Here is a 12556-nt window from a genome sequence, read left to right on the forward strand (position 1 = left end):
AAGCCGTTAGTCAATAGATGGAGGTTACAGTGGATCGAGATGGATGGTCAACAGCAGCAGACAAAAAAGAGGAGGAGTGGCGCATCCACACTATTTAAACCCGAGTGGGAAATTAATTTCTTTTGTACTGCTGTCAAAAATCATGCCAAATGCTTAGTATGTCATCAGAACCTCATGTATTTAAAAAAAGTACTCAACTGAACAACACTTTAATACCTGTCGCAAAGATCAGTTCAAAAATTTGTCACAAGAGGAATGCCAGTCAAAGCTTTTATCTGGGTTTCAATGGATGAAACAATTAACTGTTAAAATGATAAAAGTGTTTTAAAAACAGGATTGTACAAAATTAATTGTAAGGTTTCTTTTTTTCCTTTTTTACCATGTAGTAGCAGAAAACAGGTGGGCAAAGTTTGCGCGCAAGTTACAAATGCTCGCTGAGAATTGCGACAGCAGGGAAATCCTTTGTGGCTGCAAATCTCATCAAGAATTACCTGGTAGACTCAGTGGCTTGTATTTGCCCAGCAGAGCTCATGGAAAAAGCCTTAAACTGTTGCTCGCCTAGTCAAAGATATGGCCTCAGATATAGAGCAGCAATTAATAGAGAGGACGGCAAACTTTCATTTTCTATAGCTCTTGATGAGTCCATGGACATTGTGGACATATCTCAGCTCGCCATACTCATTTGGGGTGTCTACAACAATCTGTGTGTCACCAAAGAATTTCATGAATTTATACCATAAAAGACACAATCACGGGTTGGGATAATTTTCTAGCTGTGAAAAATGTGCTCTAGTCAATGGGTTTAAAATAGGAACACCTGACCTGTGTAACAAAAGATGGAGCCCCTGCACTATGAGGGATACGCACTGGATTCCTGGGTTACATCAGGTCAAAAATGACTGCAGTCGGCTGTTCCTTATGTGTGGCACTCCATTGTCTGATATTCCAGGAGACACCCTGTGCAAATATTGTCAACATAAAGAATGCTATGGGGACAGTGGTTCGAACGGTTAATTGCCTTCACTCACATAGATTCACACATCACCAACTTAAAGAATTTCAGCTGATGTCGAAACAGAATATCCAGACATCCTCTACCAAGCCAAAGTAAGATGGCTGAGCAGAGGGAAGGTGCTACATCGTTTTTTCTCTTTTCTGGAAACGAAAGGACGTCCAGAAGAATTACTTTCTGATCCTAAGTGGGTGGCAATTTTTGAGTGATGTAACTGATCATTTAAATACTTTGAACATTTCACTCCAAGGCAAAAATCACTCTGTTGTTGATTTAGTGCAGACGATTCAAGCATTTAAAAAAAAAAAAACTTATTTTGTGGAAGAAACAGTTGTGCGAGGAGAATTGTGGACACTTCTGTGCATTAGACAGCATTAATGAAGATGTTGATTTTTCAGATTATGTTCAAATCATTTGCAAATTACAAGAAGAGTTTGAAAACAGATTTTTGGAGATAAGTGAGCTTCAATCAGACTTAGATACATTTGTTTGCCCATTTTCCCTTTGGGCAGAGGACATCTCACAAGTCTTTCAACAAGAGCTGTTTCACATGCAGTGCGATATTCATCTGAAGGACCGCTTTCGTATGTGTAAAAATTTGGATGACTTTTACAGCTGTTTTCCATGAGGGAAGTAACCTCTTTTGCACAAGCACGTGGCCAAAGTTCTCTCAACGTTTGGTTCCACGTATATTTGTGAGTGCTTTTTTCCCTTTTACAGCTTGCTAAAACTAAGAACCATTCAATAGTTAGTAAAAAAAAATTGACTAATTCTTTGAGGTTAGCAGTCTCCCAGAATATTGTACCAAACCTAGGCAAAATCACTTCCTCCAAAAAGAAAAACATGTAAAATATTAAGGGTCTTCTTTAACAATGTTGGCTATAAGGATTAAAGGTCTTTATAACCTTAATTCTATTTTTTTAAATAAGTTTTCAAACTTGATCAATTAAAGTTATTGCATACAAAACAGCAAACTAAGGATCCGATGCATAAATTCTGAAAAGGGATACAAAAAGGTGTAGCATGAAGTACAACAAAACATACTTACTTGTAACTACTAACAGGAAGAATGAGACTCTATTTCCCTTATGTAAAATTATTTCTAAAATAGAATATTTATGATACTAGTTTATTTAAGAAACCGATATATCTTCCAGAAGACGCCTACTGTACATATGATAAGTGTGCATGTGCAATACTAATAGAATCAACCTGTGGGTCAGAAAACTGCTAATCTGTTTTACAGTTCTAGTTTTGGATATTGTTTTCTATAGCTTTGCGTAGTAATTCTACCACACGAACACTAATTGTTACCTAAACAGTAAATGGTTTGCTTGTTTTACCACTCATCGATCACTTTTACAGAGCTGCACTTCCTCTGTTATTTTGTTTACATTGGATCTGACTGTGGGACAGCCCAGCACAGAGCAGTGCTGTGTGGTCTCACTTGTTCTGCAGCTATCTCTCTTGTTCCTATGCTCTCTTGTTCCTATGCCAACACTAGTGACACAGGGTTGTGTATGCGGCGCTGAACAACACTGCCTGCACCCGTGTAGCACGGCCGTGCCTGCCGGGTGCAATTCTGGGATTGACTCGATGTAAAGTAAGTTTCACGTCTCTAACAGTTTTCATAATCACCCATATCGCCTTTCTTTTTGTAAAAAGATCAGTATACTCCTTCTTCCAGCAACTGGAAATACTCCAAATTACAAAATGTTATTGAAAAGTTCTGTAAGTCATGTGATACAAGCAATCATGAAGAGCTTCAACAGTTCACCAGATATGTAGTCTGGAACAGCTGCTTTACAGTTTTTTTTTATTTGATTAAGTTTTGTTTCTCTCCTCTCTAGTAGCATCATTTAAAGGTCATTGGATCTTAAATTGTTCATTAACCTACGTCACTGGGGAACATTTGTTGAGCAACTGTTTCTGACATTCATACTATAGCCAATATACATCTTTATCCAATATTAACAATACATCCTTCTTCTAGACATTTGTACAAACCTGATTCTGCTTTTCCTTTCTGTACTGCAATCGAGGAGCGTTTTTTCAAAACTCGATACACACAAAAAATATCAAAATTGAATTACGTGTGATAATGGCATAATGCTGACCACTTACATCAACCCTTGAACCAGGTTTTATCAAAAGTTGACTACTGCCGTGTATGTGAACACTCCAAATCACAAGGTTTTAGCAAAACATGATACAGGCATTCTTACAGTTATAGCAAAAATCAACAAATTTCTGCAGCAGGCAGTCAACAATAACAGAGTATACTTGTTGCTTTAAGTGATGTTATTCATTGTTGTAACAATATTTACTGGTGGGAATATTGCTGCAATGAGACTTCATTGTCGTTGGAACACCTGCAGCTTACTTTTACACAAATATTCACTAGACGCTCATGTGTACGTCTACAAAGAAGTATTGCAAGCAAAAACAGAATCGATGATGATACTTGTGATTCTGAAAATGGTATACAGGTCAAAGGATGTTCCAATGGGAGAAAATCCTGATTCAAGAAAAGCTTACATTGACCTGAAATGCGAAGCAAAAATTGTAAAAAGTAGCCTATTTAATGCAATCATGGACTTGAGGCTTTGCCTTCAAAAGCTACAGGGGTGAAAGACTGCAAAACTGCTGAAATCTGCTATGGAGATATTACCCACTTTCATCGTCACGACACCATTAAATAAAATGGATCAACATAACCATGTTAAAATTTCTTAATATTTCTTCACCACAGTGTAGAGTAGTCGGTGATGATGATGATGATGATGATGATGATAATGATGTTTGGTTTGTGGGGTGAACACTCAGAATGCAAAAACGAAGGACAGTGCAGTATACCATTACAAAAAGGATAGTGAATTAGTGCCTGTTTGTGCTGTCACTTTCCAAGGAGTATCTGGCATGTCAAAGGGCAGGTTATCCTATCTAACATGCAGGTTCCCTGAAGAAGGAAGGTCACCATAAGAAAGCAGAGGAGGCAGCAGAACAGGAAAGGATCATATGGGGATAACTATTGCCAATAAGAATGATATAAAAAGATATAAATGCAGAGAGAGCCACCATGAAAGGGGAAGGTCTACAAGAGGTTATTTGCCTTCAGATCTCACAGTCAATAAAGTATTCAAGTGATTCTGTGAAGAAAGAAAAAAAAATTTGGACTGAAACAAAGTTCCTTATCAAAATACAAGCACATATTTGATAAATATGTCAAAAAACATGTCAATCTACCATTCAGGACACCTCATACTGACACCTGCTCCACTTGGAAGGCTGGTTTAATGGAAATAAAACCTGAAATGTTTCTGCAAAAGAAGAATGAACCATGAACTAGACACAGATTACATAAAATTTGTGCAAAGTGGTTTTATGATATAATGAAAGAAGATAATCCCACTGTAACTAAGATTTGATTTGACATGCAACAAAACCAGCCTATTCCAAAACTACTGGTCAGTGAGGTTTTCTATGCTAGACAAGTATAATTATACAATCTGTGCATCATGATCCATACTACGGAGAAAAAAAAGGGAAAGCATCATTTTCTAAACCTGGTTGGAGACAGAATCTTCAAGAGGATGCACTAATGTTGCTTCGGCTTGGCTGGACTTTCTTCTTTCTGACTTAGATATTTTCTAAACCTGGTTGGAGACAGAATCTTCAAGAGGATGCACTAATGTTGCTTCGGCTTTGCTGAACTTTCTTTCTGACTTAGATAAAAAAAACAACCAGATGATGGCACCAATGCTTACATCTATTCTCAGATTCTTGCAGCAGCCAAAATAAAAGCAGTTGTATGATGATGATGATGCTTACAACGTTCTTGGAAAACAGTGCAAAATTCAATAATATTCATCACTTCTTTTCTGTTTGTGGGCATAGCTATGTGCCTCCAGTCTGAATGTGTGGTGGAACTGGGATGTCTTATACAAAAAAAGAAAGCACCTTGTCTCCTAAAGAATATTATGATTCTTTAGTTTAGCATGGTACTCTCGAAGTTCTAAACACAAACTGGACTGTCAAAAATCTAAAAGATGGTGCACAGGAAGTACTAAAATCCAAGCTGTTGTTCAAAATGAACAGCCAACATGACATCTCACACATGAAAGCAAAGAAAATTGTTAATGTGTCAGTAAGTGATACATACTCTGGAGATCCAGTACAAGTTGACACCCAAGATGGAAAAAACCATGCCATCCAATAGTAATGACATCTGCCCTTTTACCAAAACAAAATATCATAAGCAAAGAAAAGAAGAAAGATGTTTTTGCCTTGCTAAAGTATTTTGAAATTCAGAGAATGAAAAGAAGTTTTACAAAGACGTCCTATACATATAACATTGTCCTTTTCTTTCAGGTTTTATTAGGCAAAAATAGATTTTGGCTAGTGCCTAGCCATTATCAATGCACTATTTCATGGTATCAATGCATTTTGTACTACGTCAGTCCCCTGTCATTTGGGCTTCTGCACAGTTCGTCGAGCCAGGGACTCTTGAACGAACTGTGACAGAAGTCCAAACAACAGAGGACTGGCGTAGTACAAAATGCATTGATATCATGGAATAGTGCATTGATAATGGCTAGGCATGAGCCAAAATCTAGATTTACCTAATAAAAACTGAAACAAAAGGATGACTGATTGCCGTGCTCTATCACTTGAAAGTGTTATCACAGTCATTGAGTGCACCACAAACTTGATAACATATAAATATAAGAGGGAACACTTGAGAATATCAATGTGATTGTAATGTGCTTTTTGTGTTATTCATTTCATACTTCATGTAGTACAGATAAGCTAAACAATTATGTTACAATAGTTATCACTGCTGTTATTTTATTATGCCACTGCATCGCTATTATTATTGTTTATGCTCTAAATAGAGTCAAAAACTATCAATTAAAAATGATATATATATAAAAACAAAGATGATGTGACTTACCAAACGAAAGCGCTGGCATGTCGGTAGACACACAAACAAACACAAACATACACACAAAATTCAAGGTTTCGCAACCAACGGTTGCTTCGTCAGGAAAGAGGGAAGGAGAGGGAAAGACGAAAGGAGGTGGGTTTTAAGGGAGAGGGTAAGGAGTCATTCCAATCCTGGGAGCGGAAAGACTTACCTTAGGGGGAAAAAAGGGCAGGTATACACTCGCACACACACACACACATATCCATCCGCACATACACAGACACAAGCAGACATTTGTAAAGGCAAAGAGTTTGGGCAGAGATGTCAGTCGAGGCGGAAGTACAGAGGCAAAGATGTTGTTGAATGACAGGTGAGGTATGAGTGGCGGCAACTTGAAATTAGCGGAGGTTGAGGCCTGGTGGGTAACGAGAAGAGAGGATATACTAAAGGGCAAGTTCCCGTCTCCGGAGTTCTGACAGGTTGGTGTTAGTGGGAAGTATCCAGATAACCCGGACGGTGTAACACTGTGCCAAGATGTGCTGGCCGTGCACCAAGGCATGTTTAGCCACAGGGTAATCCTCATTACCAACAAACACTGTCAGCCTGTGTCCATTCATGCAAATGGACAGTTTGTTGCAGGTCATTTCCACATAGAAAGCTTCAAAGTGTAGGCAGGTCAGTTGGTAAATCACGTGGGTGCTTTCACACGTGGCTCTGCCTTTGATCGTGTACACCTTCCGGGTTACAGGGCTGGAGTAGATGGTGGTGGGAGGGTGCATGGGACAGGTTTTACACCGGGGGTGGTTACAAGGGTAGGAGCCAGGGGGTAGGGAAGGTGATTTGGGGATTTCATAGGGATGAACTAAGAGGTTACGAAGGTTAGGTGGACGGCGGAAAGACACTCTTGGTGGAGTGGCGAGGATTTCATGAAGGATGGATCTCATTTCAAGGCAGGATTTGAGGAAGTCATATCCCTGCTGGAGAGCCACATTCAGAATCTGATCCAGTCCCGGAAAGTATCCTGTCACAAGTGGGGCATTTTTGGGGTTGTTCTGTGGGAGGTTCTGGGTTTGAGGGGATGAGGAAGTGGCTCTGGTAATTTCCTTCTGTACCAGGTCGGGAGGGTAGTTATGGGATGCAAAAGCTGTTTTCAGGTTGTTGGTGTAATGGTTCAAGGATTCCGGACTGGAGCAGACTCGTTTGCCACGAAGACCTAGGCTGTAGGGAAGGGACCGTTTGATGTGGAATGGGTGGCAGCTGTCATAATGGAGGTACTGTTGTTTGTTGGTGGGTTTGATGTGGACGGACGTGTGAAGCTGGCCATTGGACAGGTGGAGGTCAACGTCAAGAAAAGTGGCATGGGATTTAGAGTAGGACCAGGTGAATCTGATGGAACCAAAGGAGTTGAGGTTGGAGAGGAAATTCTGGAGTTCTTCTTCACTGTGAGTCCAGATCATGAAAATGTCATCAATAAATCTGTACCAAACTTTGGGTTGGCAGGCCTGGGTAACCAAGAAGGCTTCCTCTAAGTGACCCATGAATAGGTTGGCGTACGAGGGGGCCATCCTGGTACCCATGGCTGTTCCCTTTAATTGTTGGTATGTCTGGCCTTCAAAAGTGAAGAAGTTGTGGGTCAGGATGAAGTTGGCTAAGGTAATGAGGAAAGAGGTTTTAGGTAGGGCAGCAGGTGATCGGCGTAAAAGGCAGTGCTCCATCGCAGCGAGGCCCTGGACATGCGGAATATTTGTGTATAAGGAAGTGGCATCAATGGTTACAAGGATGGTTTCCGGGGGTAACAGACTGGGGAGGGATTCCAGGCGTTCGAGAAAGTGGTTGGTGTCTTTGATGAAGGATGGGAGACTGCATGTAATGGGTTGAAGGTGTTGATCTACGTAGGCAGAGATGCGTTCTGTGGGGGCTTGGTAACCAGCTACAATGGGACGGCCGGGATGATTGGGTTTGTGAATTTTGGGAAGAAGGTAGAAGGTAGGGGTGCGGGGTGTTGGTGGGGTCAGGAGGTTGATGGAGTCAGGTGAAAGGTTTTGTAGGGGGCCTAAGGTTCTGAGGATTCCTTGAAGCTCTGCCTGGACATCAGGAATGGGATTACCTTGGAAAACTTTGTAAGTAGTGTTGTTTGAAAGCTGACGCAGTTCCTCAGCCACATACTTCTGACGATCAAGTACCACAGTCGTGGAACCCTTGTCCGCCGGAAGAATGACGATGGATTGGTCAGCCTTCAGATCACGGATAGCCTGGGCTTCAGCAGTGGTGATGTTGGGAGTAGGATTATGGTTTTTTACGAAGGATTGAGAGGCAAGGCTGGAAGTGAGAAATTCCTGGAAGGTTAGGAGAGGGTGATTTTGAGGAAGAGGAGGTGGGTCCCGCTGTGACGGAGGATGGAACTGTTCCAGGCATGGTTCAATTTGGATAGTGTCTTGGGGAGTTGGATCATTAGGAGTAGGATTAGGATCATTTTTCTTCGTGGCAAAGTGATATTTCCAGCAGAGAGTACGGGTGTAGGACAGTAAATCTTTGATGAGGGCTGTTTGGTTAAATCTGGCAGTGGGGCTGAAGGTGAGGCCTTTGGATAGGACAGAGGTTTCGGATTGGGAGAGAGGTTTGGAGGAAAGGTTAACTACTGAATTGGGTTGTTGTGGTTCCATACTGTGTTGATTATATATATCCTCCTTCCATGAACCATAGACGTTGCCGTTGATAGGGAGGCTTGCGTGCCTCAGCGATACAGATAGCAGTACCATAGGTGCAACCACAACGGAGTGGTATCTGTTGAGAGGCCAGACAAACGTATGGCTCCTGAAGAGGGGCAGCAGCCTTTTTAGTAGTTGCAGGGATAACAGTCTGGATGATTGACTGATCTGGCCTTGTAACACTAACCAAAACGGCCTTGCTGTGCTGGTACTGCGAACGGCTGAAAGCAAGGGGAAACTACGGCCGTAATTTTTCCCGAGGGCATGCAGCTTTACTGTATGGATAAATGATGATGGCGTCCTCTTGGGTAAAATATTCTGGAGGTAAAATAATCCCCCATTCGGATCTCCGGGTGGGGACTACTCAAGAGGACGTCGTTATCAGGAGAAAGAAAACTGGCGTTCTACGGATCGGAGCGTGGAATGTCAGATCCATTAATCGGGCAGGTAGATTAGAAAATTTAAAAAGGGAAATGGATAGGTTAAAGTTAAATATAGCGGGAATTAGCGAAGTTCGGTGGCAGGAGGAACAAGACTTTTGGTCAGGTGAATACAGGGTTATAAATACAAAATGAAATAGGGGTAATGCAGGAGTAGGTTTAATAATGAATAAAAAAAATACGAGTTCGGGTAAGCTACTACAAACAACATAGTGAATGCATTATTGTGGCCGAGATAGACACGAAGCCCACGCCTACCACAGTAGTACAAGTCTATATGCCAACTAGCTCTGCAGATTACGAAGAAATTGAAGAAATGTATGATGAGATAAAAGAAATTATTCAGGTAGTAAAGGGAGACGAAAATTTAATAGTCATGGGTGACTGGAATTCGATAGCAGGAAAAGGGAGAGAAGGAAATGTAGTAGGTGAATATGGATCGGGGGTTAGAAATGAAAGAGGAAGCCGCCTGGTAGAATTTTGCACAGAGCATAACTTAATCATAGCTAACACTTGGTTCAAAAATCATAAAAGAAGGTTATATACATGGAAGAAGCCTGGAGATACTGACAGGTTTCAGATAGATTATAAAATGGTAAGACAGAGATTTAGGAACCAGGTTTTAAATTGTAAGACATTTCCAGGGGCAGATGTGGACACTGACCACAATCAACTGGTTGTGAACCGTAGATTAAAACTGAAGAAACTGCAAAAAGGTGGGAATTTAAGGAGATGGGACCTGGATAAACTGACTAAACCAGAGGTTGTACAGGGTCTCAGGGAGAGCATAAGGGAACAATTGACAGGAATGGGGGAAGGAAACACAGTAGAAGAAGACTGGGTAGCTTTGAGGGATGAAATAGTGAAGGCAGCAGAGGATCAAATAGGTAAAAAGACGAGGGCTAGTAGAAACCCTTGGGTAACAGAAGAAATATTGAATTTAATTGAATTTATTGATTTAATTGATGAAAGGAGAAAATACAAAAATGCAGTAAATGAAGCAGGCAAAAATAAATACAAACGTCTCAAAAATGAGATCGACAGGAAGTGCAAAATGGCTAAGCAGGCATGGCTAGAGGACAAATGTAAGGATGTAGAGGCTTATCTCACTAGGGGTAAGATAGATACTGCCCACAGGAAAATCAAAGAGACCTTTGGAGAAAAGAGAACCACTTGTATGAATATCAAGAGCTCAGATGGAAACCCAGTTCTAAGCAAAGAAAGGAAAGCAGAAAGGTGGAAGGAGTATATAGAGGGACTATACAAGGGCGATGTACTTGAGGGCAATGTCATAGAAAGGGAAGAGAATGTAGATGAAGATGAAATGAGAGATACGATACTGCGTGAAGAGTTTGACAGAGCACTGAAAGACCTGAGTCGAAACAAGGCCCCAGGAGTAGACAACATTCCATTAGAACTACTGACGGCCTTGGGAGAGCTAGCCCTGACAAAACTCTACCATCTGGTGAGCAAGATGTATGAGACAGGCGAAATACCCTCAGACTTCAAGAAGAATATAATAATTCCAATCCCAAAGAAAGCAGGTGTTGACAGATGTGAAAATTACCGAACTATCAGTTTAATAAGTCACGGCTGCAAAACACTAACGCAAATTCTTTACAGACGAATGGAAAAACTGGTAGAAGCCAACCTCGGGGAAGACCAGTTTGGATTCCGTAGAAATACTGGAACACCTGAGGCAATACTGACCCTACGACTTATCTTAGAAGCTAGACTAAGAAAAGGCAAACCTACGTTTCTAGCATTTGTAGACTTGGAGAAAGCTTTTGACAATGTTGACTGGAACGCTCTCTTTCAAATTCTGAAGGTGGCAGGGGTAAAATACAGGGAGTGAAGGGCTATTTACAATTTGTACAGAAACCAGATGGCAGTTATAAGAGTCAAGGGATATGAAAGGGAAGCAGTGGTTGGGAAGGGAGTGAGACAGGGTTGTGGCCTCTCCCCGATGTTATTCAATCTGTATATTGAGCAAGCACTAAAGGAAACAAAAGAAAAATTTGGAGTAGGTATTAAAGTCCATGGAGAAGAGATAAAAACTTTAAGGATTGCTGATGACATTGTAATTCTGTCAGAGACAGCAAAGGACTTGGAAGAGCAGTTGAACGAAATAGACAGTCTCTTGAAAGAAGGATATAAGATGAACTTCAACAAAAGCAAAACGAGGATAATGGAATGTAGTCAAATTAAGTCGGATGATGCTGAGGGAATTAGACACTTAAAGTAGTAAAGGAGTTTTGCTATTTGGGGAGCAAAATAACTGATGATGGTCGAAGTAGAGAGGATATAAAATGTAGACTGGCAATGACAAGGAAAGCATTTCTGAAGAACAGAAATTTGTTAACATCGAGTATAGATTTAAGTGTCAGGAAGTCGTTTCTGAAAGTATTCGTATGGAGTGTAGCCATGTATGGAAGTGAAACATGGACGATAAACAGTTCGGAGAAGAAGAGAATAGAAGCTTTCGAAATGTGGTGCTACAGAAGAATGCTGAAGATTAGATGGGTAGAACACATAACTAATGAGGAGGTATTGAATAGGATTGGGGAGAAAAGGAGTATGTGGTACAACTTGATTAGAAGAAGGGATCGGTTGGTAGGACACGTTCTGAGGCATCAAGGGATCATCAATTTAGTATTAGAGGGCAGTGTGGTGGGTAAAAATCGTAGAAGGAGACCAAGAGATAAATACATTAAGCAGATTCAGAAGGATGTAGGCTGCAGTAGGTGCTGGGAGATGAAGAGACTTGCACAGGATAGAGTAGCATGGAGAGCTGCATCAAACCAGTCTCAGGACTGAAGACCACAACAACAACAACAACATATAATATATGCAAAAATGTGTGTTTTAATGACAGTGGAGGCATATAATAAACATTATAGCAGATAAAAATATTAGTCGTGGAAAAAATACACAGAATTAAAGTAGTCAACAGATACCAGTAATAATAACAAGCATTTATCGACTTTTGAAACAAACTGGAAGAATCACATCTTGATATAATGTTATAAAGATTAGATTTTAATTTATTTCATTACAATGCTCTATTAATGTCAGTGAGATCTAGTGCTTGTGTAAAAATTAAAATGCTCAAACATTTCTATCCACATGAAAACACAAAAACTCATTTTATGAAAAACTGTATCTATTGCATTTATTGAGTTTTGAAGGGGGGAAAAACAGCTCCTCAATTGTTTTCCATGGGATCTTCATGGAATGTTTCTATTTTTCACAATCTGCACTTGAGCTTCTTTCCAGAAAAAAATTAAATCGGCCTTTCTTTTGTGACACCTTATCATATCATATACTTGTTCCACCACTGGGGTCTTTGGTATTGTTTTAGGCTCCCTTGCAGATCACCAATACTGTAGTTATACATAGAAGTATTTGAACCGAGACCAAGTGTAGTTGGAAGTGTACCCTTGTGGGCTATTGTCTTTGAAAATCCAGT

At 40.5% G+C, this 12556-nt stretch overlaps 1 protein-coding gene across 3 annotated transcripts in view; it reads right to left on the reverse strand.

The window, feature by feature from the left end:
- LOC126190189 (glutathione S-transferase theta-1-like) overlaps window positions 1-12556 on the reverse strand; it is a 112151-nt gene that overhangs the window by 17132 nt on the left and 82463 nt on the right. The gene's annotated exons all lie outside the window — the stretch shown is intronic.

This window comes from Schistocerca cancellata, chromosome 1 (assembly GCF_023864275.1).
Source record: "Schistocerca cancellata isolate TAMUIC-IGC-003103 chromosome 1, iqSchCanc2.1, whole genome shotgun sequence".
In the NCBI taxonomy this organism is placed as follows: Eukaryota; Metazoa; Arthropoda; class Insecta; order Orthoptera; family Acrididae; genus Schistocerca; species Schistocerca cancellata.